Source organism: Odocoileus virginianus, chromosome 11 (assembly GCF_023699985.2).
Source record: "Odocoileus virginianus isolate 20LAN1187 ecotype Illinois chromosome 11, Ovbor_1.2, whole genome shotgun sequence".
Classification (NCBI taxonomy): domain Eukaryota; kingdom Metazoa; phylum Chordata; class Mammalia; order Artiodactyla; family Cervidae; genus Odocoileus; species Odocoileus virginianus.
The window spans coordinates 1,695,844-1,721,857 of NC_069684.1; the positions used below are offsets into that span (position 1 = coordinate 1,695,844).

General features: G+C 46.9%; 1 long non-coding RNA gene across 2 annotated transcripts in view; it reads right to left on the reverse strand.

The window, feature by feature from the left end:
• Positions 1-3,633: 3,633 nt before the first annotated feature.
• LOC110146252 (uncharacterized) overlaps positions 3,634-26,014 on the reverse strand; it is a 46,823-nt gene continuing 24,442 nt past the window's right edge. The window contains exons 2-4 of one of the 2 annotated variants that reach the window (XR_011490188.1): positions 13,707-13,862; positions 9,234-9,391; positions 3,634-4,580 (exon numbers count right to left, since the gene is read on the reverse strand). This is a non-coding gene — a long non-coding RNA (uncharacterized lncRNA). Of the gene's footprint in view, positions 4,581-9,233; positions 9,392-13,706; positions 17,580-26,014 lie in introns of those variants that run through there. The other variant, XR_011490187.1, reaches the window with a different exon arrangement.

A 26,014-nucleotide genomic window follows, 5' to 3' on the forward strand; every position in this document is an offset into this window, starting at 1 on the left:
GCCGAGCCGGTGATCAGGGCTGGCGGCTCCCTGCCCCCTCGTCCCTTCTCAGTGGTGGGCTTCCTAGCGCTGCGGGGGACGCAGTCCATCCATGCTGGCTGAACGAGTGAGCGCGTGCTGCTCCTGAGTCTTGCAGGGTGTAATGCAACAATCTCCTGCTTGCTTTTCATGCGAGGAAACCACAGGCTGAGAGAGGAAGCGCAGGGAGCGCAGAACCAGGAGGCTCAGCTGCTCCAGGCGTGTTTGCATGCCGGGCTCGCCCTCTTCGGCTGGAAGCGGCCCCTGGACGGAGCGCTGGGCGCGGATTTTGTGCCCACGGGAAAAAATGCATTAAAATTTCATAACTGCTGCTCTCCCCGCCGCGTCACCTCCTTGAGGATAGAAGGACGGCTGGGGAGGAGGCACGGGGTGGGCAGCGTTCCGGCCCCCGAGGGAGCGGGCTGGGCCCGCGGCTTGCTGCCCTGCAGGGAGACGCCCATGACACGTGGGGCCAGGGGTACAGGCGTGGGCAGCGCCCAGAGAGACGGCGGGTTCGGCCGCAAACGCCCTTCCGCCGCTCTGTCGGGCAAGAAGAGAGAGGTTTAAATCAAAGGGGTGAAAAGGCTGGATTTGGGCTGAGTCTCTGTGGTCGGGGCTAGGGCCTGGGGCGGAGCGGGGGAGGGGCTGCACCCATCCATTCTTGGAGCTGGTTACGCCTGTGAGGCATGCTAATACTAAACAGAACCGCAGAAAGTAGGTGTGCATGTGGGTGGGGGGCGGCTGGGGGAGCCCAGAGGAGGTCTGGGAAGGTTAGAGCCATTTATTGAATCACAGGTAATTTTCCTTTGCTATTTTTGGTAATTTTCTTAGGATGTATTTCCCATCACCACATATTTGTATTATGCCTGGCTGATGGCTGGCCCCCAACTCCCGCAATTGTTCCTAGGCCCCAGACATTCTGTATTAAAACTGTGAAATCATCTCTAAGCACTTTGTTATTTTGTTGCTAGACACTTGGCCCTATTTCATTTTGAAAGGACCTAACGAAGTACCTAACATATTTCAGTGTTACACTGACGCTGTATTTAACGTGTACCTCATGTGTGTGAAAGGCACAGAATATCAAATATCTTCAACTTTAGCTTTTAGCATTAATGGCCCTGTATTCTAAACTGAGGCACGTGCTTCTTGAATCTCATAAGGAATATATTCAGGAAGAACCAAACTGGGATTTGGATGGGTGGGAAAAAAAGTAATTTGTATTTTCTTTAATAAAATAAATTTCTGGAGAAGACAGTTTTGTTTGGATATAGGTATTGCAAGATGAACTTGTAATGTTCTTATTGCCTTCTTACCGTATCACTGTGTTTCTTTAGGAGAAAAAAGGTATCTTCCTCAACCCCGGGCAGGACATTTCAGATCCAGGAGCTGGATCTAGTCAAAAAAGAATAGTTGACTTATTCTACTATTCGGTCCTTAAAAATCAGTGCATATTTTGAGATTAGAGTGACCCATCATGCAGAGAAACTCTCCATTATTACTCCACTACGTTAAAAAACAAATGGTGTTTCAAATGAAGAAATAGGTTGCAGACTCACTTCGCCTGAGCCCAAAAGAAAAGCAGTCTATTTTCTTCCAACAGACAATGTTTAAAATTTGTGTAGAAATGAGCTTTGTCCTTTGTTTGAGAGAACAACAGCATGGCCCAACAAAAGGGTGATTTACCTCTTGCTAAACCGCCCTGACTGTGGATGACGGAGAGAAGACAGGGATCATCAGCCTCAGGTGCTGGGAGCGTAGAACTCACGGGAACAAGTAAGAGAAACACGGCCAAGCCCGCCCTGAGTGTGCGGCCAGCGGGCGAGGCCGTGAGCCACCGCCTCAGGCCCCCGGCGGCACCCAGGAGCGGGGCTTTGATACGGGGTGGGGCGTCGGTGTTACGTCCCCTCTCTCTGAAGTTGAAGCAAAAATTGTTTTTAGGAAAAATGGCTCTATATTCCAATGAAGGTATTTTTCCAAGTCCCTTGTAAATTCATAATTTACTGAACCGTTTTACCCCACCTTTTAAGTGATTCCTGTGTGAATTAGGGATGGATTCCTGATTAATTTATTTTTGCTGCTGTTCTTGGATGTTAAAAGCTTGCATTCCTCAAGATCACCCTTCTTCATAAAATTACCTTCAATAAATTTCAGCCCAGAATGACAGCTCAAGCTCTTTTCTCCTTTGCGGGATGATATAATTGAGCATTCTAAAGCAAATATGAATACGGTGACCCCCAAAATGCACCAGATTAAAACCCACCAATAAAAAACGAAGTGGTACCAGAGAAAACAGTCTGCAGCTGTTCTTTGCTCTAGACACAGAGCAACACTGCAGATTCGGGGTGAGATCTGGTCTCGGCGTGGCATGCATTCATTCACTTTAAAAACTCTTGTACATACGTTTATCTTCTTAGGAGCGTACTGCTGTTCTACATTACATTTACTCAGAATCTCTGGAGAGGATTGATTTTTTTTTTAAAGATAGTCAGCATCGTGAGGGGGCCTCTCTCCTCTTGTAAAGCCTGTGAGAGGAACCAGAACCGTGCTGACATAAAGGAGAACACTTCCTAATGCATGTGATATGTCGCGTGGTTCAGAAAACCCAACTCTTCTTCAAATCTAATTATCTGGTTTTGCCAAGCTTGGACGCCAGCGGCAGTCTCAGTTTGCACCGTGATCCCACCTCTATCAACACGAACGCCCCTAGTTAGTAACCAGATGTGGCTGAAAAAGGGGACTAATCAAAGCAGAACTCTCCTAATATTTTACCACCGTGGTAACCTTCGAATCTAGCAATGACACAAACTGTTTGAATTTCACCTGTGCAGTTTTTTTAGAGATAACGTTCAATTGCTATGAGATTGGAGTTTCAGAGGGTCTGATTTAGCTGCAATAGTTTAGTAAAACTCGGTAGACAGACCAAATGCCCCGGATTCCCTTATTAGCCATTATGATTTTGACACCCTCTGGATTGCTGAAAGTTTGACCAGACGAGCAGGGATGGCTATCACTGAACCTGATGATGTCTACATGGGGAGGAGCAGGGAAATCATTACATTTAAGAGACCAGCACCACCACCCCCAGCACGTGCGCGCGCACACACACACACACACACACACTCGTATTCAGGTGAAATGAGTGCATCTGGGAGCTGGAGCATGTGTTTGCGCTTTTGTTCCTCTCCGCTGCGTTTCAATTGGATTTCCTCACGCAGGCCCCAGGCCTGTCACCGCGGCCAGGCTCTGTTAAACATCGCCACCAGGCCACATTAAGGAGGAGGTTCAGGGCTAAGCTAATAACTCGCCTGCCTCCCTGACTGATCGCAGGCGTGCTGTCCGCGGTCACTGATCCTCTGCTCCTGGGGAGGGGGCTCTTTCTCGTCCGTGCCTCTGGGGGGGACCGGTCTTGTCCCCCTGTTCCTGGATCCTACATGAGAAGCCAGAGCCCACTGTTGCTTCTGTGGGGCGCCTGTGTCCGCCCCCCACCCCCACCCCAGGCCCTGTCGAAGGAACCAGGGTCACATGCGAACTAGCCTCGCTCTCGAGGTGTGAGCTCCTGGGATCACCTGTAGGTGATGAGTCCCTTCCTGCGTCCCCCACCCGGAAACAAAGGACAGGATCTACCACTAAATACAGTTTAAAGGAAGCTTCCCAGATGGCGCTAGTGGTAAAGAACTTGCCTGCCAATGCAGAAGACTCAAGAGATGCAGGTTGGATCCCTGGGTCAGGAAGATCCCCTGGAGGAGGGCGTGGCGCTCCAGTACTCTTGCCTGGAGAATCCCTCGGACAGAGGAGCCTGGCGGGCCGCAGTCCGTGGGGTCGCACAGGGCTGGACACGCCTGAGCGGCCGAGCACGCATGTGCACTGGCCCCTGTGTGGGTCGACTGCAAGATGGAAATGAGACCCCGGTGAGGACTCACCCAGAGTGAGCAGGTCTGGTTACTGCAGCACTGGAGACAGGGTCAGGGTGCCAGGCTCCCCCGACCCAAGTGGTGGTCCTCTTTTGGGGGAGAAAAGGGCAAAAATATTCAGATTTCTAACTACAGAAGCCATACCCCTGGGCCTTACTAAGTATGATAACACCTCTTTTGTTCTGATTTTACCTGTCACCTTTGCATATCCATTTTCTAAGGATTTCCGAAAAACAATTCCACTTTAACTCTAGCTGTGGAAACCTGCTCCAGAGATTGGTTGTTAGAAGTCCAGAATTATATTGTTAAAGTGGTTTGAGCTTTAAAGAGGGAATAAATTGATGGCGTGAAGAATCAGTGGAAAATTCTAGCATTTTGGGGTGAGCCTGTGATTTTCCTTTTGAGTTTGCTGGTAAAACAAAAAAACAAACCAAAACACCCAGCAACTTCGGACACTGCTGCCTCTGTGGACGCCGCTGGCTGATTCTTGCCGAGCATCGCCGAGACCAGTCTTGAACTGAGTGCCCACCTGCGCTATTGCCCGCGTTCTCACAAGAATCCCAGGAGGTCTCTGTTGCCTTATGGTCACTGAGCTGAAGCTACGCGGTTGTTCTGAAAAGTCGTCTGCACAGCAGATATATCCTCCTGCTGGAGAAAAATCCGAGACATGCCTGGTTCCCCCCACACTTCCCAGACCCCACTCCACCTGTGCCCCTCCTGTCCCACGTCAGTATAGAGTGAACCTGAGCAACCGCAAGCAACGTTAATTCAAACTCCTTGTTTCATTAAAAACTTTTTTAAGATTTTTTTTTGATGTGGACCATTTTTTAAAATCTTTATTGAATTTGTTGCAGTTTTGCTTCTGCCTTACGTTTTGATTTTTTGGCTGAGAGGCCTGTGGGATCTTAGCTTTCTGACCAGGGGTGGAACCCACACGCCCTGGGTTGGAAAGTGAGGTCTTAACCACTGGCCACCAGGGCAGTACCCCAAAATACTTTATTTTTAAATGATTTCGTAAACTACATACATTATCTCGGGCAATAAATAGGAGTGCCTGACCATAACTTTCTGTTTTTATTGTCATTTTCTTATTTTGGAACTTTGCTTTACTTTGACACAGTTCTTCTCAGGCACCAGTTCAATTTTGTATCCTACTTTTCTCCCCATTAGCGTTATATCTTAAGCATAGCATCTGCCATGGTTTTAAATATGACACAGAGATAATATTTTAATGGCTGTATAATATTCCACCCAGTGGGTGATCCAGTTACCCAATAGCTCATGCTTCAAAATGTTAGTTTCCAGATTTTTATTGGAAAATATGTTTGTGTGTACAAACATTTTAATAACTAGGACATCCTCTATGTCATAGTCCAAGAATCACCGAGTTAAGCATTGTGTGTAGTTGGAGATAACTGAGATTCTTTAATTTTTTAATAACATAAAGCTCTCCTTCAATGATTTAGTTTAAAACTCCTACCATGGTGAATTTGGTTATCTTATTTATTTTATCAGTACATGGAGTGGTCCCTGACTTATTCAGAACCACTAAGGTGATAACCAAAGAGAACTGTAAAGTGGAAAAAAAGCACCATTTCATACTTTGTGTTCAATACAAACTTTCCAGGAGAAAAAAAAAAATCTGATTTATCTTCATATACCTATAAGTTTGGCTTGTGAATATATCTTAGGGAAGGCAGAATCAGAAGGATGCAAAAACAGAGAGGGTGTATTAATAGGTCTGTAATGATATAAAATTTATTCTGGGGGTGAGGTAAAACTTAATGGTTCATAAATAGCAAATTCATTATATTTCTCATACTCAGGTTATATTAACACCATATAACATCTTTATGGTACCATTAGTAGCATTTAAATCCTTGACTCAACTTGAAAAAACAAACATTTCCAAATCTTGACCCTGAAATGATTAGCTAAATAAAATGTTTTAATAAATATTATTGAATGAGAACATGGTTTGTTGGGTCATAAACTGTCTTATAAATGTTTTATGTCATCTGTTACACTGCATTTTTAAATGTTAACAAATTAATTTATTTTAAAGGCCACATCAAGGTGAAAACACCTTGTTCTCACGGGGGCGTTAGGCAACGGGACAATACATCATGCAGCCATTTCTCATACAGCCACATCCCTGGCAGAATAGATGTTAAGACATAAAAGGTTGTGTGGTTTGTTAAATATTCATTTATAATTTGCATTCATTACTAAATTATGTGTTGGGCTGATCTTTAATTTTAAACATACACACAGTGTCATAAAACTCTCAGCATACATAATAAATATTTCATAATTTAATGTTACTTTAAGCATTGACTATAATGCACACAAATGTTTGTCAGTCATGATACCTAATTATTCCAAGGCAATCTGATCTTCACTGGGGTTGAGCTCCATAATTCATTCCAGCCTTCAGGTGACTAACAGAAATATCAGTTTGGGGCGCCATCTTCTCCTGATGAATGGGGATCCAGCTACGGGTCCCTAGGGTAACGCTGCGATTCTTTGCCCCAAACCATTTCAACGCTGAGTGGTGACTTGTGAAGTGGTGGCTTAGAAGTAGCGGGCTTGTTTTTCATGTGGTCTCAACTTCACTTTTGGTTTGGGAGCTTGAGAATTGAAATTCTTTGAGATTCAGTCCTGTGAACTGACTATCCCAGAATACAGTAAATTTCAGGCTAAGAATTTCCCATGCTTGAATAGCCAAGTATTTGACAAAGCTCCACAGCCGTGAGATTCAATTTGCATTTGCTAAACTGAAAAAGTACAGCCATCCCGAGCTAGCGGCATGTGGCGGCGTGGTGATTTGTATTACAGGAGCCTGGTAGCTGCCCAATGAACCATGTAAAAACAGTTCATTAAAATGTTTATGTGCTTGGCTGGTTAATGCAAAGAGAGCTTTATTGCAGCCTTATAAGCCCTTGGTAACTTCAAGATGAAGTCAGATCAATTCACTGTAATAACTCAGGCATATGCTTTACTTCTGGACGGGGAAGAAGAACCAAGACACTTCCTTATCCTCCTTGCTTTTATGACCACCTCTTTTCAGGTTTTTGAAGCTAATCTGGACTGTTTTCCTTTGGTTCTTTTTAAGCAAGATGAAATATTCCAAGTTCATTTGCAGGCAATTTGTAATAACTTTTTTTTTTTGCATAACACCATGGAGTTTTGATCATAATAAACCTTAATCAATGAATATGTGACATTTCTGCATCTCTGCCTTTTGATACATCTGCATTTTGTTTGGAGGTGAAATTTTTATGGAATATTAACTGTGCTGATGCTGAAGTTCCAATACTTTGGCCATCTGGTGCAAAGAGCCAGTTCATTGAAAAAGGCCCTGATGCTGGGAAAGACTGAGGACAGGAGGAGAAGGGGGCAACAGAGGATGAGGTGGTTGGATGGCATCACCGACGCGATGGACGTGAGTTTGAGCAAGCTCCAGCAGACAGTGAAGGACAGGGAGGCCAGGAGTCCAGTCCTGTGGGGTTGTAAAGAGTCAAACACGATTTAGCGACTGATCAACAACTACATTGAGCATCAAAAACTAATTCGTATTAAATTGGATGACAGACATGTTAATTTTCTCACCAGCTATTTTCTTTCATTTGCTTCAATGATTTTGGGGATGCATGGACCTTTTTTCAGCTCATGAGGGTATGACTAAGAGACTACGGTTAGTCATTTAAAAAGAAAAAACTTAACTATTGGGTGTATAACAGAAAATGATTTGTTTTTAAACTTCCTTAAAACTGGGACTTCCCTGGTGGTCCAGTAGCTAAAACTCTGAACTCCCAATGCAGGGGACCCAGGTTCAACCCCTGGTTTGGGAATTACTAATAGATCCCACATGCTGCAGCCAAGAGTTTACTCAACTAAGACCTGGGGCAATCAAATAAAATGAATAATTAAAAGAACACCCATTTTAAATAGAAAATTGATCCACATGGACATTTGCTTCCATGGGATAAACAGAATTAGACCTTTGGAGGAATAACAGTGTTTCCAATCCATCTACACCGTCTTCCAATAAACGGTTTATTCATCAGTTTGGTGTGCTCAAAACTGTCTCCAAAACTAGCAAGAGGAAGAAAGATGCTTTCAGTTGGAAAACCAAAGGTGCTGAAATATGAAAATAGTGTGATATTAAGACAGATATCCTGTAAGTTTTCTCTCCTTCCCTCATTACACATCGCTATCTATTATAACAAGCAGCACGCAGGGGGAAGAGCCCAGAAGGCCCAGAGCTTGCGCTGACACTCAGAAGGCATCAGCTAACATTGGGGCTCCTTGCACACAGCAGACTTCTCAGAACATGCTTAATATTCTGTGCTCAGTCAAATCACGGCATCTTAATGTACTAGTGAGCATCAGAAACCACTCCCGCCCTCCCACCTCACGCCGAGCTGGAGACTGGACAGCTACCCCTCCTTTGCAGCTGTTTTCCCCTAATTCCTAGGACTGTTCAATCCTTCAGTTAAGGAGCTGTTTGGGGATTTGGTACTACATCAAATAAAGATGAATTTGACTCCAATGCATGGTGAAAATGAAAAGTGAAAGTGTTAGTCGCTCACTTCTGCCTGACTGTTTTGTGACCCCCATGGACTGCAGCCCACCAGGCTCCTGTTCTCCAAGCAAGAACACTGGAGTGAGTTGCCATTCCCTTCTCCAGGGGATCTTCCCAACCCAGAGATTGAACCTGGGTCTCTTGCATTGCAGGCAGATTCTTTACTGTCTGAGGCATCAGGAATATATTCAAAATTGTTAGTAACACCTGAAAGCAACATTTAGCAAGATGTTTCACACACGGCAGTACTCAATAAACTTTTGTGGAATGAATGAATGTTTATAGGAGTGGTCTTTTAAAGTCTTTGAAATCCGGTGGCTGGGTGTCCTCTTACCTAAGAATATGAGGCTGGAAGGAAGGAAAGGTAGAGAAGAATCCAGGAAATTAAATACTTAAAGACAAATATGTATCTGCTCTGGAGCCTTAGCCTCTCTTCAGATGCACACGGAACACCATTTAACATGTCTCTTAGCACACTGCTGGACACCAGATATCTTCCTTCTCTATGTGGGTTTTAAAGTAGACTTGTGTTGTCAAATTGGGTCTGGAGCCACATGCATTCAAGACCACCCAATTGAGAATCTCTTCTTATTTTAAACTGCAATTCCATCAGCTTTCATATAAGATCCAGGATGTGAGCAGTGATATAGACTCTGAGTGCACCATCGTCTGGTTCGAGACTATAGATGGGACACTTAAACGCACTGACCTACCTGTAACTTAACAGCAGCCGTATGGACAGACGTCAACGGCAGACTTGGACTTGGATGGCTGTTTCGAGCTTCAGATGAGATTCAAAGCGAATCATACTGAGTGAATTAGGTCAGACGGAGAAAGACAAATATCATATGACATCACAAAGATGTAGAATCTAAAAAAAATGGGACAAGTGAACTTACTGATATTTACAGAACAAAAACAGACTCACATACATAGAAAACAGACTTCTGATTACTGTCGGGGGCTGGGGGGAAGGGGATGGAGGGATAAACTGAGCGATTGGGGTTGACACATAAACTCAGCTACACATACAATAAACAAGGACCTATTGAATAGCACGGGGTACTCTATGCAATACTTTGTAATGACCTATATGGGAAAAGAAGCTAAAAAAGAGTAGCTATATGTGTATGTATAAGTGACTCACATTACTGCTCACCTGAAACTAACACATTGTAAATCAACTATGCTCCAATAAAAATTTAAAAATGAAGAATCAATGTTTCCCAAATTTGACTAAAATCTGTGTGTGCACGCATGGTATAACTATTACTATGTCAGTACAGTGAGAGAGGGAACATTATAAGACTTGAAACTCAATATACCTAAGGTCATGGCTTTTCAGATCCTACAATGAAAAAAGAGCTTGGATACGTTTAATTAAGCTTCCTCATCTCTCACAGCTTCAGAAAGCCCGAGTAGGGTGGAGAGGGGAAGGCTTGCGAGGCATGTGGGTCCGTCCCCTCAAGCTCCCTCCAATTTAATTGAGAGTGTAAATGACCCCCAGTCCTGCAGCATCTCAACCTGATGTGTGTAATTGATGGCCAAACATGTTTTACAGGCTGTTAAATGGCGAGCCCACAATGAAATGTATATACGGTTGATTAAAGTGATTTTTGTACAAAAGGGTCAGAGACATTAACAAGTTAAAAGAAAGCGTGAGCTCTGTGCTTATTCTTCTAACCTTTGTTCGGTTTTTTCCCATAATTGACACCACATGTTTACTATGCCTATTTTGGTCAAATTTAAGGCTGTAAGTATTGTATGTATTTAGAAGTGCTCTTGAGATTAGGGCTCTCACAGAGTGCTCAGAAAGGTAGATTTCAGATATTATTATAGCACATGACGAAGGGGGGAGATTGAAAGAAACCCCTCCAGCATGCCCTGCATTAAGTTGTCTAGCTTGTGATGGCAGACAAAAGTAACATTCACTCTGAAAAGGATTCGAGTGGACATCTAAATGATAATTACCGGGTAATTTTGTTTTGGTTATAATTTGTGGTGTTATTTTTATAACTGACATGAGACATAATAGATTTTCAGGGTTCTGCAACAACTAAGCAACAAATGGAAGCTGTCAGGAAATATTTGTAGGAACAGTTCTTGAAGAAAGCTGTGACGCTGTTGAAACACTGCACAGGCCTAGCGTTTTTTTAGCCCACACATCAGCGGAATAGTTTCCTAAAAATGTAACTGCTCCGGCTGGAAACAGTCTCTGATTTTCATTAATGGGAAACCCACAGGGTCTCTTTCGGGATCTTTCAACACGTCCTGTGTCGCAACGTGAACATCCCTGGGCATCTGCTGCTGTGGGCCGGTCACCTCCCCGCCGCGGTCGGGCCCTGCCCCCTCCCTCCCCTTCTCTCTGCTTCTCTCGGTCTCTCCAAGGACGCTTCAGGCTCTTTAGCTCCTGGTCCTTAACTGGCAGCTCTCAAATCGACTGCATGTACTGACCTCTGCCCGAGCCATGAGCTGAGGCCGACGGACAGACCACCCAAACTGCCCGCAGCTACCAGATGGCGGTTGCACTCCGCCCTCCCCGAGCGATGTAATTTGGTAGAAGTGACCTCTCTGCTCGTATGGCTCTGGTTATTTGCTGACTTGTAATTTTAGGCCTTTGCGTGCGGGTCTGATCTTCCTCCCCGACGATAAGCTCCTGGACCACAGGAGTGACGCTTCATGCTTTCTGTGCGTCTGCCCTCGCTCCGAGTGTGGCCTGGTGCCCCGCACGCGGTGGAAATTCACTAGGGACATCGAACATCCTAAATGTAATTGGCAATGCCCGGATTGGCCACATCCCTGGCTAAATCTGCAGCTACTCAAAGTATGTTTCCAGTACCTTATTTCCATAGGTAGGAAATCAAGGCGGGGGGCGGGGGGGGGCGGTATTTATTTTTAAATTTCTACAGTATCTTATTTCCAGAGATTTGAAATCAAGATGTTCCATCTTCCTTCCCTGAGTAGGAAATAGCTCTCACAGCCTGCGGTGGCAGTACAAGGCTGAAGGAGTTATAATAATCCTTGGACTCAAATCTGATAACAGATTTTATTAACTGGTTGGGGACCGGAACAAGACTTGTGGGGGAAATCAGCATGACTCAAGCAATTCTAATCTGCAGGCACAGAAACTGTACTTTTATTTGAGCAATGGCTTTACTAGGAGAAATTCAACCAATCATTTAAGTTCTTTTTAATTATAGGAAAACGGAAACTCGGCCTCAAGCACCCAGATACACTCAGTATTATAATAGTGAGGCTGGCATTGCATTTTTGTTTGCTTCATGGTGATCTGGGGGAGATACACAAGAAGCTACCTATGTTTTTTTATGCATGTTTCTGACTTTTCTAGTTTTTCTTGACTCAGCTTTTCCATCATATAGAGACCTAAAATAATGAAATCAGCTCTTGCAATAATGAAAGCAGTTAGGACAAACCAGTGCTTTTCCATTTATGTGGTTTTCCAGAAAAAAAAGATTCTTTCATTCCCAACTATCTTTGTCCTCAATTTCTGTCCAGTCCTTGATACTAAATTTTAATTGAAATGAGATCATTTTCGAGTCACAAGCTCAAGAGTGCAAATAAGACCTTTCTAATATGTTATAAAAGTGAAAATTCAAAAATACCGAAGTTAGAAACCATGTTTCTAATGGTTTTTTCCATGACTAACCCATGTCTATTCTCTATGAAATTGATGTCAAAAAAGTATTATATATTTTCAGTAGGAAATAGAAGGCTGCCCTCTACTATCCTTGTCAGGACGCCGTATCCCTTTAATCATACTTTTCATTTCAGTACATTGAAATTTCCGTTACCAAGGACAACATCATAAATAAAAGTGTTTGTGAAATTTTACCTGCAGCTTTCTAACTTTGTGCATTAAGCATGAGGCCAGCAGAGAGGTGGTCAAATGTGAAAATTTATAATCATTTATTACGTACGGCTGAAGCAAGGAGGGAATAAAAGCGTGAAGGCATACATCTATAAACGGAAGCCGAAAAGCTTAAATGAAAAGTAAAGTGAATTTCTGTGTCTTGTCATAAAGTAATGAGAAGCTAGAGCTTTTATTCATAGCAACCCAAGATGCATTTACTCTCAATCTAGCTTCGGCAGTAAATGCTTCCCTGATGTATTGCTTTGGACTTACAGAGAAATATTTGTGCTCTACATAATAGTATAGTTAGGAGAATTACTGCATGGTTGAGAAGATTCTATAAAGGTTTATAGCTGGCGGTGTTACTGTAATTTAATCACAATGTAGCTAATGTCGTACTTTAATATCACAGGTTACTTTTTTATTTACCATTTATTAGTAACTGACAGAGTCAATCATCTCTACATCATAAACAAATCATGGGAGGGTTCTATAGGAACCCTAAAACCCCAGAATAGATGGACTGTGTTGTCATACACTACCACATTTCCTGTAATGAGCTAACCATCAGATTATTATTTAGATCTGTGAAATGTAAGTCAGGATCCTCGTTCGCAGTTCATTGGCCAAAGGAAACTTGAGAGCATTTTATGTCATCAATACAATTAACGCTGCACATCCTTGAAGCATGGAAATAAGTCATCGATCCAATGTGAGCAATGATTAGAAGTGATTTCTGAAGAATCCTAAGGTATTTAGCTAGAGATTTTATCTACCTGTTTTGTAATATATTCATGAACATTACTATAATATTAACCTTAGCTTTTAACTGAAGTACAGTTGATTTATAATACTGTGTTCGCTTCAGGTGCCCAGCATAGAGATTCAATATTTTTGCGGATTATATTCCATTATAGGTTATTACAAGATAATGGGTATTATTTTCTGTGCTATGCAGTCAATCCTTATTGCTTACCTATTTTATATACAGTAATTTGTAAGCTTGAACTGATGTTTTCTCATTAGAATTTTCTACAAAAAGATTTTTTGTTTTTACATTTGAAAATTAAAAGCAACTGCTATTATACTTTACTTAAATACACTCTTGTTTTGCTAGATAGATAGGTAGATAGAATAATAGATACAGAGAATGACAATTAGTTGTTACATAAATCAAGCCACATTGATTGATTGATGCAAGCATTAATCCAGACTAGTGAAAAAATGGGACTTGACTCGTGTGTGGGGGCCGTGGGATGTTGTGGAAAGTGGACTGAGGCCAAATCTACATCAAAGCCAAGTTTAGTTTTCTGACCTTGGACAAGTCTCCTGACTTTCGTGAATGTCAGTAGCTCCATCTGTAAAATACGAGTAGTGGTGGACTTCCCTGGTGGTCCAGTGGTTAGGACTCAGCGCTTGCACTATAGGGGGTGAGGGTTCAATCCCTGGTCAGGAATCAAGATCCTGCAAGCTGTGGGGTGCAGCAAAATAAGAGAGAACAAAAGGAATAATGACACTTGCCCTACTCACCCCTCTATTGCTGTGAGAATCAAACAAGATATTATAGGAAACGCATTCTGCAGATCGAAGAGGTGCATGAACTATCTGTGCATTGGACGTAAAAGACACTGAAATGAACACAGAATTGAGTGCTCAGAACAGATACTTTTCTATAATATTTGAACAACTTTTATGACAACATGGGTAAAAAAGGCCCCCCAAAAGTCTGTCATTTAGTTAGTAATTATTGAGGACCTACTATGTGTCAGGCACTGATGGAGCCTGTTGTATTAAGAAAAGTTGATGAAAACTTCTGAAGGGGTAATGAGCTTGAACCAGGTTCAGTGAGAGTACCCAGCCGAGTCCCATTCACCTCGCCTGCCACCCTTTCATGGAGGCGAAATACTCCTCCATCCTCCGTGGGATCAATTAGATTCTCTACATTCCTTAATTTCTGGGAATGTGCAGGCTTTCAAATGCTCCACAGATGTTCAGCTCACGCAGGGCTGGTCCTGTGTGACGTCGTTAAGCTCTAATTCGGTGACAGTGACTGATCTCTGGTTAGGAGGTGATGCTTCTGGAAATAAAAATAGTCCTGCTCCAAAGAACAACCTTAGATTAACAACTCAAAGCAAGAGAAACAGTCTTCAGGTACCTGAAGTGACCGTTCAGTTGAGAACTGAAGTGTCAACACGGTCGTGGGCTTTATTGATTTTCCCATGGATGTTATTTAGTTCTGGGTGTCTGGGAGATCCCCTCCTTTGTCAAAAGTCTTGCTAGTTTTTCAAGGTGCCGTTAGAGGGTCTACCCCTCGTATTCCATCACACTATTTCTTACTTATAATTCTAAGATTCTGCCTATGTTCCGTTATTTCATGTAATTATTTAGTATAGTTTAAGTTTTTTAAAGCAAGGGCAGTCATCTTCTTTGAGCTCCTTTTGGCTTCTGGTAGCATGTCTTGCACAAGAAGCAAACCAAATAATCATTAAACCTAACTACAACCACTTAAAAAAATTGTCTGACATAGGTGAGCATACAACATTAGGATTTTTATAATAACACACTGGTGACCTCAAAAATAACAGCTAAAGCTATTTTAGCCACTAAAGAATGGCGGCATATTGGGTTGATTTTCATCTTATGAAATTAATTTTAAAATATCACCAGTCTAGGGACTTCTCTGGAAGTCCAGTGGGTAAGACTCTGTGCTCCAAACGCAGGGGGCATGGGTCTGATCACTGGTCAGGCAACTAAGATCCCACATGCTGCATGGCACAGCCAAAAAATACCACCAGATTAACCTTTAAATGCAGTATTCTGTTTTCTCCTTTGTACATCTTATGACAGGTTCTTTAGTAAAAAGCAACACTAGTTCCTATGTATTTTAGCACCGCAGTGGGTACAAAATAGACTCGAGAAAATAGAAGATTAAACACTTTCTAGGAGGCTTAGCTGTCTGAGAATTGTAACAAACCCAGGGGGTTGGCGCCCGTCAGAACAAGCCATCATGAAGACCCGTGAGGAGTGGTTTGATCTTTGGGATTTGATGTTGATGGGATCAAAGGAGAAAGCAATGGGGTGAGGATGTGCTCGCTTTCCCAGATTCCCTGTGATGGGGGTACATCATCCCCATTCTAAAATATGGAACATTTCATCTCAGGACAAGACAGTACAAACTGTAGCAAAATAGGTTTGATAAAATATGCCCAGAGCCTTCCGTTTAAGGTAATTTTTAACCATTTTCTAAACACGTTTATCTTTCTTTTACTCTAAGATGTAGAAATAAGCTTAAATATTTGTGTTAGTGATAACAGAAAATCACAAGTTAGTGGGCAAAAACAACCTTGGGGGAGTCCTCTGTGTTACAGCAGCTTGAGCACCAAGGCACACCCCCCCACCCCGCGCACCTAGTCTCATTTCTGTAAACAGAGAACATTAATTTTTTATTTGCTTCATGTCGAATGTCTACTTGTGCCTTTTAACATCAGCGTGCGCGTGCTTAGTCGTTCAGTCCTGTCTGACTTTGAGACCCGTGGACTGTGGCCCGGCAGGCTCCTCTGTGCGTAGGATGCTACAAGCAAGAATACCGGGGTGGGTTCCCTTGCCCTCCTCCAGGGGATCTTCCTGACCCTGGGATCGAGCCCACATCTTTTATGTCTCCTGCATCGTCAGGTGGGTTTTCTTTAACACTTGACCATGTGGGAAGCCTTTTAACATTAGAGACTAAGATGATTTAGTTCAAACTTCATAAACTTTTTGAAGGCCTGCTCTTCCAGATCTTTTCTAGGTGTGTGTACGTATGCATGTGTGTGCACGCATGCGTGTGCACCTATGTTTTGGAGGATTCTGTGAACAGAAAAATAGGCCTGTCCTGGTGGACTATGCAGACCTGCCCACAAGGTCAAATGGCTTACCACATATGATGCAGAATTACCTTCTTCACAAGGGATTTCATTAAGTAGGATCTCTCACACCATATTCAAGACACATTTTCCCAATTTCTTTTCACTTTTGTTGTCTTTGTGTATTTCAAATGTCTATCCTCTTGGACTGGAATCTATTATCTTTTGCGATTTAAAAACAATTTAATTTTTTTTGCCAAATCTTGGAAACGATCATTCTTTCAAAGAAGGGATAAATACACATGAGTTTTTCATGGTTTGATTAATATTTAACTCTTTAATCCAAGTTTTGTTAAAGCGACATTTAAACCACTGTGAACCCTGGTACTTTTCCTTCACCTTTCAGCCCAGCTATCACTCCCAGGAGGTTCTGGGGCTGAACGGGGGTGGGGGGGTCCTGCTGCCTTCTCCCGGGGCGCATTCCTTTCCCTCACGCCACTAATCCAGTGATCCCAGTTGAATCTGATTGTGATGATACGTTTCTTCCTATGACTTATTTAATTTTGTTATGGATAGACTGCAAACACCATGGAAACAGGAGTAAGTTCCGGTTCTGTTCAGCCTCGTATTCTTAGCGAGGCGGCGGTGATGGTGCTGGAGACGGAACGAGGCGGCAGACCCAGCACACCGTTAGGATGTGAGGTTGTCAGGTCGGGACAAAGTTCCTGGTTCACAGAACTGGGTGAGGGGTGGCATCATTTTCCAACAGAGGAAAACCTGGGAGAGGGCCAGCTGGATGCGCCTTGCAGACACGCAGTGGAGCCGTCGAGCCGACGGCCGTCCATCGGGAGCTCGGAGAGCGACCGGGGCTGGAATCGACGGCCTCAGAGTCCTGGGCATGGTCACAACGAAGACGCCTCTGGAGAGGTTTCAGTGAGAAAAGTACGCAGCTGGGACCAATCCTGGAGAAATGCTAGCGTTTGGAGTTCGGGAAGGGAGACCGAGGCTGAGGAGGAGACAGGGTCCAGGTTCCAGCGCCAGCTCCCTGATTTCTGGTAGCCAGGATATTGCACTGTTTCTTTTTATGGAAAAAAAAAATGATCTCATATTCTACAAACTCTGATCTGAGTCATTTGTGTCTCCAGACGAATCTAAATGGTTACTCATGGTTCTAAAATCTTTAATTGAACAAAGATGTGCTGGCTTGTGATGCAGTTAGACCACGTAGCTCTTCTGTTCAAAAAACCGTTCCAAAGGTTAAAATATTGCTCTTTTATCTCCCGTTTCCTGAGTTAGTGAGCTTGATCACCTTTTCTTTTTCTTACATGAATAGGTAGGTGGGAGCCGCCTTAACATTTATTAAGAGCGAGGGGGGAGAGGAGGATGGGGAGGGGCTTGGGGGAGAGGAGGACTGGGGAGGGGGGCTTGGGGGGAGAGGAGGATGGGGAGGGGCTTGGGGGAGAGGAGGACTGGGGAGGGGCTTGGGGGAGAGGGAGGATGGGGAGGGGCTTGGGGGGAGAGGAGGATGGGGAGGGGCTTGGGGGAGAGGAGGACCTGGGGAGGGGCTTGGGGGAGAGGAGGACCTGGGGAGGGGCTTGGGGGAGACGAGGATGGGGAGGGGCTTGGGGGAGAGGGAGGATGGGGAGGGGCTTGGGGGAGAGGAGGATGGGGAGGGGCTTGGGGGAGAGGAGGATGGGGAGGGGCTTGGGGGAGAGGAGGATGGGGAGGGGCTTGGGGGAGAGGAGGATGGGGAGGGGCTGGGGGGAGAGCAGGATGGGGAGGGGCTTGGGGGAGAGGAGGATGGGGAGGGGCTTGGGGGAGAGGAGGATGGGGAGGGGCTTGGGGGAGAGGAGGACCTGGGGAGGGGCTTGGGGGGAGAGGGGGATGGGGAGGGGCTTGGGGGAGAGGAGGACCTGGGGAGGGGCTTGGGGGAGAGGAGGACCTGGGGAGGGGCTTGGGGGAGAGGAGGACCTGGGGAGGGGCTTGGGGGAGAGGAGGATGGGGAGGGGCTTGGGGGAGAGGAGGACCTGGGGAGGGGCTTGGGGGAGAGGAGGACCTGGGGAGGGGCTTGGGGGAGAGGAGGACCTGGGGAGGGGCTTGGGGGAGAGGAGGATGGGGAGGGGCTTGGGGGAGAGGAGGATGGGGAGGGGCTTGGGGGAGAGGAGGATGGGGAGGGGCTTGGGGGAGGGGGGGATGGGGAGGGGCTTGGGGGAGGGGGGGATGGGGAGGGGCTTGGGGGAGAGGAGGATGGGGAGGGGCTTGGGGGGAGAGGAGGACCTGGGGAGGGGCTTGGGGGAGAGGAGGACCTGGGGAGGGGCTTGGGGGAGAGGAGGATGGGGAGGGGCTTGGGGGAGAGGAGGATGGGGAGGGGCTTGGGGGAGAGGAGGATGGGGAGGGGCTTGGGGGAGAGGAGGATGGGGAGGGGCTTGGGGGAGAGGAGGACCTGGGGAGGGGCTTGGGGGAGAGGAGGGATGGGGAGGGGCTTGGGGAGAGGAGGATGGGGAGGGCTTGGGGGGGAGGAGGGTGGGGAGGGGCTTGGGGGAGAGGGGGACCTGGGGAGGGGCTTGGGGGAGAGGGGATGGGGAAGGGCTTGGGGGAGAGGGGGATGGGGAAGGGCTTGGGGGAGGGGGGAGGGGGAGGGGCCCTTTGGGGGAGAGGGGGGATGGGGAGGGGCTTGGGGGAGAGGGGGATGGGAAGGGCTTGGGGGAGAGGAGGTGGGGAAGGGCTTTTGGGGGAGAGGAGGGATGGGGAAGGGCTTGGGGGAGAGGAGGATGGGGAGGGGCTTGGGGGAGGGGGAGGGATGGGGGGAAGGCTTGGGGGAGAGGGGGATGGGGAAGGGTTGGGGGAGAGGGGGATGGGGAGGGGCTTGGGGGAGAGGGGGGATGGGGAGGGGTTGTGGGAGAGGGGGATGGGGGGAAAGGGGTTGGGGAGAGGAGGGTGGGGAAGGGCTTGGGGGAGAGGAGGGTGGGGAGGGGCTTGGGGGAGAGGAGGATGGGGAGGGCTTGGGGGAGAGGAGGACTGGGGAGGGGCTTGGGGGAGAGGGGATGGGGACCTGGGGGAGAGGGGGATGGGGAAGGCTTGGGGGAGAGGAGGACTGGGGGAGGGCTTGGGGGAGAGGAGGATGGGGAGGGGCTTGGGGTGAGAGGAGGATGGGGAGGGGCTTGGGGGAGAGGAGGATGGGGAGGGGCTTGGGGAGAGGGGGGAATGGGGAGGGGCTTGGGGAGAGGAGGAATGGGGAGGGCTTGGGGAGAGGGAGGACTGGGGAGGGGCTTGGGGGAGAGGAGGCTGGGGAGGGGCTTGGGGGAGAGGAGGATGGGAGGGCTTGGGGAGAGGAGGATGGGGAAGGGCTTGGGGGAGAGGAGGATGGGGAGGGGCTTGGGGGAGAGGAGGATGGGGAGGGCTTGGGGGAGAGGAGGATGGGGAGGGGCTTGGGGGGAGAGGGGGACTGGGGAGGGGCTGCGTGAGGGGAGGATGGGGAGGGGCTTGGGGAGAGGAGTGATGGGGAGGGGCTTGGGGGAGAGGAGGATGGGGAGGGGCTAGGGGGAGAGGTGGGGATGGGGAGGGGCTTGGGGGATAGGGGGGATGGGGAGGGGCTTGGGGAGAGGAGGATGGGAGGGGCTTGGGGGAGGAGGAGGATGGGAGGGCTTGGGGAGAGGAGGGATGGGGAGGGGCTTGGGGGGAGAGGATGATGGGGAGGGGCTTGGGGGAGAGGAGGACCTGGGGAGGGGCTTGGGGGAGAGGAGGGGAGCTGGGGAGAGAGATGGGGAGGGGCTTGGGGGAGAGGAGGACCTGGGGAGGGGCTTGGGGGAGAGGAGGACCTGGGGAGGGGCTTGGGGGAGAGGAGGATGGGGAGGGGCTTGGGGGAGAGGAGGATGGGGAGGGGCTTGGGGGAGAGGAGGACCTGGGGAGGCACATTTCCAGACCCCTGGTGGCTCAGTTGGTAAAGAATCCGCTTGCGATGCAGGAGACCCTGATTCAATTCCTGGGTTGGGAAGATCTGCTGGAGAAGGGGTAGGCTACCCACTGCAGTATTCTTAGGCTTCCCATGCGGCTCAGCTGGTAAAGAATCCACCTGCAATACGGGAGACCTGGGTTCGATCCCTGGGTTGGGAAGATCCCCTGGAGAAGGGAAAGGCTCCCTATGTCAGTGTTCTGGCCTGGAGAATTCCATGGACTGTATGGTCCACGGGGTCGCGAAGCGTCGGACACGACTGTCACTTCCCTTCCCAGCCGCAAAACCTCTCCTCCCTCTGCTCCCATCATCAGAGGCCTGACCATGGTTTACTTGGAATAATTCTCAGAACAGAAGCAATCACCTCGCCTGGGGAGAGACCCAAGCTGCCAGGAAGCCTGGACTCGCGGCTTCTCAGATGGAAGACCCTCTGGGGGTGCAGGGTGGAGGGGCGGTGGCCACTGTGCCTGAAGGCAACGCCCCGGATGCCTTTGTGGGTTTGCCCTGTGCTGACACGGGGGAGCGGGGCCTTGGGGTCTCCAAAGCCAAGGGAGGCATCGCAGGGAAAGGCCAACCGAGGCATGGCCTGGAGTGAGTCCATGAGGTCGCGGCGGCCGCTTTCAGTGGGGGCGGTTTGGGGGAGAAGGGGCTTTAAAGGGAGTGAGGAGTGGGTGGGAGGTGAAGAGATACATAGGAGGTAGCAGATGACGCTACAAATTTGATGTGAAGAAGAAGAGGGGGAGGACTGGAGAGGAAGGAAAATCCACGGGAGGGTTTTGGTTTTCTGTCTTTGAGGTGAGAGAACTGAGCATGTTTAAATCTCCCTGGCAAGGATCCCCGGAGAAGGTGAGATGAACGTCCCTGTGAGGGAAGGCGTGAGGATGAGAACCGGGAGGGACGCTCCTGAGGAGGAAGGGGAGCATGGGGCGGGGCTGGGGGCCTTTAAGGAGCGGGAGGGGAGGGAGGGGCAGGCGGGTCTAGGAAACTGCAACGATGCCCTTGAAATAGGCACTGGGTCCTCTGATCTTGCAAAGGAGGCAAATGAAAGTAGTTTAAAAACTTGGGAAAATTTTCTCACCTTGGAATGGTGAGTTCATGGACGTTATAAGCTTCTGCCCTAATTATTTTTGGTCCCAAGTGAAACCAAGAGTCGCTCATTTGTGTCCAACTCTTTGCGACCCCATGGACTATACAGCCATGGGATTCTCCAGGCCAGAACACTGGAGTGGGTAGCCTTTCCCTTCTCCAGGGGATCTTCCCAACCCAGGGATCGAACCCAGGTCTCCTGCATTGCAGGCAGATTCTTTATCAACGGAGCCACGAGGAAGTCCCATTTTTGGTCCCAAATGAACAGTAAATATGTGTTGAACTGAATTGATAAAAAGCCTCACTATTTCTTAAATCTCCCATTAATGAGTGTTAAAAGCCAAATCTTATGGGTTGCTGATTATGATCCAACGTAGTAAGACACGGACAACCTTCTTCGCCTGGCGAGAGCACATATTTTACAATATACGGACGTTTATCATGAAGGCCATCAAACTTCTAAACCACATTACCATTGACAAGTTTTTGTTTGAATCCTGTGAAACGTGAGGATGTGTGTCCTGGGTGGGATGGGGGATAAATGAGGAGTTTAGGGTGAACAGATACTCACTACAATATATAAAACAGGTAAACCAGTCCTCGCTGCACAGCACAGGCAACTATACTCACCATCTCGCGCCGGCATGCTCAGGTGTTCAGTTGTGTCCGACTCTTTTGTAAGCCCCTGGCCTGTAACCCGCCAGCCTCCTCTGTCCCCGGGGTTCCCCAGGCAAGAATCTTGGAGCGGGTCGCCATTTCCTCCTCCAGGGGATCTTCCTGACCCAGGGATCGAACCCACGTCTCCTACTTGGCGGGCAGACTCTTGGCCACTGAGCCACCTGTGAAGCCCAGATTAGAGCCATCTAACTAGTGGCCCAGTTCTAGAAAAGGGACCCCACACGCAACCCCCAAAGAGGAACCGACATGGAGGGGAGAGTGGCGGGAAGGGTAAGGAGGGCGGGCAAGGAGGACGGACCGGGGAAGTGATTCCCTGACACACAACGTCCTTGCGGGTTGCTGTGACCCTGACTCCCAGCAGCAGCTCCTAGCGCCCCCACCAGACCGAGGACACCTCCCCCCAGGAGAATTTAAGGACCAGCCCGATAAGGAGAGAGGAAACAGAGATGTGGGGGTGAGATTGGGAGATTTAGGGCGGTGCCTGTCAGAGGCCTCTTGCCACCTACATCAGACTGCTGGCACGCCCGCGAAGAGGGCAGATCCTTGGACCCTGGACCGGCTCCACACCTGCTCCGCTGAGTCTTGTACTGGAGGAGGGGTGGGGCATGCCGGGTGACATGTATGCACGCTGAGATGGGAAAACTCCTAATTTAGCGAAGGGCCAAGAGGCTGGTGGTGGGCGCCATGACAGAAAATCATAACGGAAAACAAGCTGATCTTCCCAGCTCAGTCTTCAAAATTTAGTGTCAGTGCTTTGCTAGCACATATGCTAAAAATAACTTACAAACAACAACAACAAAAAGCAAATAAACACAATTACTTATAGTTTAGTGGGGTTATTTTTGGAAGAAACATTAGGAAACTTAAGAAAATGTAAAGATAATAAAAGTCCCAGAAAGTTCATCAATTAGAGAAAACACCCACTACTATTTTGGCTATTTCTTTTCAGTCTTTTTCAGTATTCAGATCTCAATATATTTATATAACTGGGGTCACTCGCTCTATCCTCTTTTTCTCCTAACATTGTATCTATCGTGAGGAAACTTTCAAGTTGCTAAAAAGCCTTTGAAAAATTAATGACTGCCTGATGTTATCACTTGGATGAAAGGAATTATCACCGGTGCTTTCATCACTGGATATTCAACTTTCTGCAAACGGGGCTTCATGTGCAGACGGCACCGCCCTTATGGCAGAGAGTGAAGAGGAACTAAAGAGCCTCTTGATGGAAGTGAAAGAGGAGAGTGAAAAGGTTGGCTTAAAACTCAACATTCAGAAAACTAAGATCATGGCATCTGGTCCCATCACTTCAAGGAAAATAGATGGGGAAATAGTGGAAACAATGAGAGACTTTAATTTTCTGGGCTCCAAAATCACTGCAGATGGTGATTGCAGCCATGAAATTAAAAGACGCTTACTCCTTGGAAGGAAAGTTATGACCAACCTAGACAGCATATTAAAAAGCAGAGACATTACTTTGCCAACAAAGGTCCGTCTGGTCAAGGCTGTGGTTTTTCCAGTGGTCATGTATGGATGTGAGAGTTGGACTGTGAAGAAAGCTGAGTGCTGAAGAATTGATGCTTTTGAACTGTGGTGTTGGAGAAGACTCTTGAGAGTCCCTTGGACTGCAAGGAGATCCAACCAGTCCATCCTAAAGGAGATCAGTCCTGGGTGTTCATTGGAAGGACTGATGCTGAAGCTGAAACTCCAATACTTTGGCCACCTCATGTGAAGAGTTGACTCATTGGAAAAGACCCTGATGCTGGGAGGGATTGGGGGCAGGAGGAGAAGGGGACGACAGAGGATGAGATGGCTGGATGGCATCATCGACTTGATGGACATGAGTTTGAGTAAACTCCGGGAGTTGGTGACCGACAGGGAGGCCTGGCGTGCTGTGATTCATGGGGTCACAAAGAGTCGGACACGACTGAGCGACTGAACTGAACTGACTGATATGGGGCTTCCCAGGTGGCGCTAGTGGTAAAGAATCTACCTGACAATGTAGGAGACTTGGGTTTGATCCCTGGGTCAGGAAGATCCCTTGGAGAAGGAAATGGCACCCCACTCCAGTGCCTGGGAAATCCTACGGACAGAGGAGCATGGCGGGCTACAGTCCGTGGGCTCGCAAAGAGTCGAACATATCTGAGTGTCTGAGCACTGTTCGGTGTATCAAATACAGCTTTTATTATTGAAGATCCCGCTTGATTAAGTAAGGGATCTCCTTCTCATGCCTCTTAGAGAGTTCCAGCCGGTCTCATGAGAGTCTGTGAGGCATGCATGCCAGGTGTCTCAGAGCTCTGCATCCCGAGATGGATGTCTATCCAGCTGGGGTCCCAGGGGAGGGTTCTCTCTGCATGTACAACCATGGACTGGGAGATGAACTTGGCTCAGAAGTATATTGTCAGAAAGAATGAATGAAACAGCTATCTTAATAAAATCGAAACCAGGGGATTTTGCTGAAGCTGCTTTCAAAACATGAATGACCCATGCTGACATAAGGAAAGAATAAAGATCGCAAGGTTTGGTTTCTATATGATTGTTTTGGAATTTTTCCAGTTACAAAGTGTTATTTACTAGTACTGTAAAAGTATGCCAAAAATACATCTTCGAATGCAGAAGAGATAATTAGGTTTCACTGTCCCAAGTCAAAAGGAAAAGAATTATTTTCTGTCTGATCTCTCAAACTCTGGCTACCTGCCTGGTATTTCCCTGCGATTTCACACTTTGGCATGGCCTTCGGGCAGACACCCGGAACGGTACCAGAGAACAAGGCTGCCAAAATAACCCTTTCACCCACTTTTCAGAGGAAACCAGCCATCTTAAATCTATATTTAGAGGATAGCTAAAGTTAACCATTGCTTATTAAAATTATTGTTTTTGTGTCATATTTCTTACACTGCAGCTATCCCTGATTACAAGCCAATAGAATTCATGGAATTTATAACAAATACAAGTTATCTCACCTGAATCTTCAAGCTTATAGAGCTTTAACTAGATTGTGTCCATTTCCCTGCAAAACAAACCTTAGGCAAATTTTTGAAAAGTATATTGTGTCTTTGGATATTCTTGCATTGATTTTTTGGGTTCCTTACATGTTCTGCCTTTTCCCTACATGCAAACCAGGAATCTCTGTTATTAATTAGTACATCAGGTGACTCTGAGGCAGGTGACAGATATATAATGGGAAGAGGCACAGATGGGTAGGATTATATAAATACTGCCAGTGGGTGGTTAAATTATCATGTTGAATATTGAGCTTTTTCCTGTGTTTCCTAAAGTGGAAGTAGGGAAGAGGCCCAAAATCTGTCTCCCTCTGGGCCACACTTATTCCTCAACTACTCACTCATTCATTCATTCCCTCATTCATTAATTCACTCACTCGCTCATTAATTTACTCATTCAATCAATCATTTAACAGATACATCTTAAATATAAGCTCTTATTGAACTGTAGGGAGTGGAGGGTGGGGAGCACCCCAGGTGGAAAAGACTGTATTTGCCACGAATTCTAGTGTGGAATTTGGGCACATTAACAGGCAATCACAGTGTGAGACAAAATTCAAGAAATACCAAAGGATACCTGCAGAGGACATCATGAGAAACGCCGGGCTGGAAGAAGCACAAGCTGGAATCAAGATCACCGGGAGAAACATCGATAAACTCAAACACGCAGATGACACCACCCTTACGGCAGAAAGTGAAGAACTAAAGAGCCTCTTGATGAAAGTGAAAGAGGAGAGTGAAGAAAAATGGCTTAAAACTCAACATTCAGAAAACTAAGATCATGGCATCTAGTCCCATCACTTCATGACAAATAGATGCGGAAACAATGGAAACAGTGAGACTTTGTTTTTGGGGGGCTCCAAAATCACTGCAGATAGTGGCTGCAGCCACGAAATTAAAAGACACTTGTTCCTTGGAAGAAAAACTTGACCAACCTAGACAGCATATTAAAAAGCACAGACATTACCAACAAAGGTCCATCTAGTCAAAGCTATGGTTTTTCCAGTAGTCATGTATGGATGTGAGAGTTGGGCTATAAAGAAAGCTGAGCACTGAAGAACTGATG